This window comes from Belonocnema kinseyi, chromosome 9 (genome assembly GCF_010883055.1).
Source record: "Belonocnema kinseyi isolate 2016_QV_RU_SX_M_011 chromosome 9, B_treatae_v1, whole genome shotgun sequence".
In the NCBI taxonomy this organism is placed as follows: Eukaryota; Metazoa; Arthropoda; class Insecta; order Hymenoptera; family Cynipidae; genus Belonocnema; species Belonocnema kinseyi.
In genome coordinates, this window is record NC_046665.1 from 48,006,548 (window position 1) to 48,011,146 (window position 4,599).

The 4,599-nt window shown below is 33.7% G+C and overlaps 2 protein-coding genes across 2 annotated transcripts in view; both read right to left on the reverse strand.

Annotated features, from left to right (window-relative positions):
* The window catches only part of LOC117180526, a 51,387-nt gene that overhangs the window by 42,397 nt on the left and 4,391 nt on the right, over nt 1–4,599 (reverse strand). The gene's annotated exons all lie outside the window — the stretch shown is intronic.
* The window catches only part of LOC117179704, a 107,454-nt gene that overhangs the window by 1,004 nt on the left and 101,851 nt on the right, over nt 1–4,599 (reverse strand). The gene's annotated exons all lie outside the window — the stretch shown is intronic.

Below are 4,599 nucleotides of genomic sequence, written 5' to 3' on the forward strand. Positions count from 1 at the left end.
AAATCATATATTTCACACTTATTCACAAAGAAATCGGAAAGGTTCAGAAAGAAGAAAATGGAATGGGACACTTAGAAAAAGGTCGTAAGGCATTGGAAAGAGAAAACGTTCGGAAAGAAACGAAAGCAAAGTTCACATAGAAATCGGAAAGGATTGAAAAGATACTTTCTTTCCGATGCTTCCACTAGGGTTAACCCATCAGCTGCTGTTGGACAGAAAAAAATTCCGCAGCTGATGGGTTAAGGGTGTTAATGAAATAAGACTTTGAATTTTTTTATAGGTACAGCACTGTGTTAATATATACATATTTTCCGAAGGATTTGAGAACGAAAGAAAGAAAACTAGTCGAATATCCGGGGTTTTGCGAGATCCTTGGATCAATAAAATGTTGAAAAATCAAACCTTTTGTCGAGGAATTCATTATTTTGACAACAAATATTAATTTTGCGAAAGAGAGAAAATAGCGAATAGCAGGCGACAGCATGGGAACGGTGAGAATCGTGTGCAAATTTATTTTTTTACTTAAAGTTCTGACATCATAGAAGAACTCTCAAGCCCAACAAGGTTTCGAGGAGCCATGTCTTGATGATAGTGACCCTCAATTTTGCGAAATATACTTTTTAAAAGGAACTAGTGACCGTTACAATGTTAAAATATCACTTTTTCTTAGTAACTTTCTCTAAAAAGTAACTGTCGTTACTTTGTTCATTACGTTTATATTTAAGAAATGTTAGAAATATATAGTAACACTTTAATAACGCATTTCAGTCGTGTTCGAACCGGCGTAATAGCCACATGTGTACTGTGTAAATGAAAACGACGAAAACAAAATATACCATTTATCTAACCTATCTTATAGCTTGTTGATTCGGTTTACCGCCAATCAGCATTTCAACTGCAGGTCAGTGATTGGTCACTGAAAGTGCCGCCAAAATTCGAACAAGTTGAAATAAAAATATCATTGCACACAAAAAACAGCATTGATTGTTGTAATAAAAAGATTCTATACTATATTTCAAAAATAGTGAGAAAAGTAACGATTTCAATCATTACAGTTGCTAAAAAAAATTTAACTAGTACCAATTCGTTACCTATTCACAAAAGTAACTTCGTTACTATCATCGTTGCCAAAAAAGTAACTAGTTAAAGTAACTAGTTACTTCCCATCCCTGGCTAGCTATCACCTTGGCGCCATATAGGGTATCGGGGCGCCCTTCCTTATCGACCGCGGGTCAAGGCTACGATTCTCAAAGAGAAAAGCCTCTTATTTGACATTCACTTTTTGAGGAGACTATCATCAATCGATACTACGTCCAAAATAATTAGACATGTGTCTCGGAATTTTTTCTCCCTTTTAAGAACTATGTGCGTTTTTTAATCACAAGCCAAGGGAGCCGAAGCTCTAACGGTTCGCGCGCATGTACTTCCATCAAGCTCCAACGGTTCAGTTGTAAAGAGCCTGGCTGGCGACCACGCTGCCGTGGATTCAAATCTTTTTATCAACCTTTTTTTTGTATCGTAAGCATGTGAAATAATAATTTTTGTTGCTTTTCCGGAGATTATTTCTTTTAAAATAATATAATTGGGAAATAAATATCATGCAGATACTTTGCGAATCATTTATTTGTATAATCGTAAAAACAAATAATATGAATACAGTTTTGAAATGTATTTTTGGGTAACTTGATAAATTTATCATTTATATACAGGGTGGACACGCTGGGGCTTACATACATGGCGAGTTCAATGCTACCCGAATTGCACAGCAGCAGGGGGAAGCCATTATGCAGGGGTATTTTCATATTTCGCGCCTTTAAAGTTGCATTCGGATCGACCATTCGGCCAAGTCCGTGCATCTTCGGATTAAGTTTATGATAATTTCCATGGTTGCGTTCGAAACTTCAAACGGTTATGTTCAGATTCACCTGTTTCCCCTAATTTCTGTCAGTAAATGTAGACAATGTTAATTTAAAGTTTACGCGTGTAATATTTCATTCACTTTATTTAAAACATATCCTGTCTATTCATAACATACCTTTCTTATGCAGTAAAAATAAGCGTTTAACACCATTCACTCTTCGCCCACTGGAAGCACAGAATATTATTACTATTTTATAGTATTTGTCACTTAGCAGCCATTCTATAATGTTACTGGCACAGAAAAAAAAATGACGTTTACTTCTCAGTTCACATGTCTCACTTCATTATTAATTAAACACTTTTATTATTTGTAATTACTATATAACATAACCTATATTGTTTTGACACTTGTATCCATTTGAAGTTTCGAACGCAACCATGGAAACTATCATAAACTTAATCCGAAGATGCACGGACTAGACCGAACGGCCGATCCGAATGAAACTTTGAAGGCGCGAAATATGAAAATACCCATGTATAATGGCTTCTCCTCTGCTGTTGTGCAATTCGAGTAGCATTCAACTCGCCATGTATGTAAGCCCCAGCGTGTCCACCCTGTATAGAAGTCGATATTCGCCAGTTTTGTAATTTTTGAATAATTGTCAGTATGAAAAATTGTACAATATCCACAATCGTTGTTAGGAAACTTACTCAGCTTGGAATTTATAAATAAATTTGCAGAGGACAAAATTTACAAATTTTATAGTTTTGAAATCTATTGGTGGGTAACTTGATAAATTTATAATTTATAAAGAAAGTTCAATATTCGTCAGTTTTGTAATTTTGGAATAATTGTCCATGTGGAAAATTGTACAATATCCAGAATAGTTGTTGGGCGACTTGGTAACCTTGCAATTTATAAATAAATTTTCAGAGGGTCTTATTTGGAAATTTGATAGTTTTGAAATTTCCTTCACAGCAATAGGATATACCGGGATATCTCATTTAGTCTCATTTATCTCCCAGGTTGTCCCAAGGATATCCCAGGGATAACGTGTCGGATATCCCGCAAGGCGGAAATTTGGATATCCCAGGGATAACCCCAGGATGCCCAGGATATCCCTGGGACGTTTACGGGATATTCAAATTCCCATGTAGGATATAAATTAATTTTCTATATCCTACTTGGGACATTTGAATATCCCGTAAATGTCCCAGGGATATCCTGGGGTTATCCCTGGGATATAAAAAATTTCTGCCTTGCGGGATATCCGAGGGTTATCTCTGGGACAATCTGAGAGATAAATGGGATCAAATGGGATATCCCGGTATATTCTATTGCTGTGAGGTTTATTTCCGCGTAACTTGATAAATTTATCATTTATAATCCAGATATAAAATTATTTTAATATTTTGCAGGAAATTGTATTTACATTTTTTTGTTTATATTTCTCAATTGAAAACTACCTAATCTTTGGCTGATTCTCATTTCTTCCGTCGATGCAGTGAATAAGTACATCACCCAGCTACGTGTTAATCTATGACGATCATCACCCGCGAATATGTAAAGAAAAATAAATTACGATCATAAAAATAAATGATTCGAATTGTGTCTGCATAATACTTTTTTCCCAGTAGTATTTTTAAAAAACATAATACATAATACAAAATCAAATACCAATGAAAAGAACAAAAAGAGAATTAAGCTTAGTACTTTAAATTTACCTGTAACATAATGTTTAATTATAGGTTATTTTCATTTTCATGAAGCAAAATATTTTACTTTGCAGCGTAATAAGGGTTAACAGACAATGTATTACCTGTATACGATTTTGTGACTTTGCAGGTCTAACACAAATCACATTGATTGATATGAGCGCAAAACAAACGGTGTGTGTTCGGGTGGATCGAGTTGTATGCTTCATTTACTAAATCAGAAATAGAATGAAATTATATTTTTCCCTTATTAAAAAAAAAGAAAGAAATAATGAAATCTCTGATGCAAACTTTAAATTACTTTGAAGATTATTACAAAACAGTTTATAAAAAAGTAAAGTTGAAATTACTGAATTTCTGTAAAATTATTCTTTGTACACACAAAAAATCGATTTATTATTAACGTAATAAAATATTTTTCACCATCTTTCCACTTGATAACTTGAAAGAGTTATGACTCGTGTCATAACTTTCTAAAAAAGAATTTGACTCGTGTCGTTTTTTCCATAGTACGGTGAGTCTTTTTAGTGTATTTTCAAGGACTTTTTTCCCCCAGCACCTTTTATTTGAGATACACCTACGTCATTAAAATAATAATATAATTATAAACATAAGGTTATAAATAAACAAATGTCTGTTTAAAGCACTCAACCAAATATTCATTGAATACAAAATTAATCCATGTACTTTCTAAAGTGTCATTGATAGTAGAAAGCTTGGTTCTCTTTTATTCTTTCTATCGGTGTTTGGCATTTTGCATAACAGCATATTATATTATTATTCGAAACATTGAAGCAATATTATATCAAACTTCGTTATACATCAATTTAATCACAAACTATTTTTTACATAAATTTATATGATATATGATAATTTATATATATATATGTGTGTGTGTGTGTGTGTGTGTGTGTGTGTGTGTGTGTACCAGGTGTATACATATGAAACCGGTATTGCCATTTAGCGGCCAGTAGGCACACTTGTAGGCACTGTCGGAACTTACCATTTGTGCTAATTGGCGTA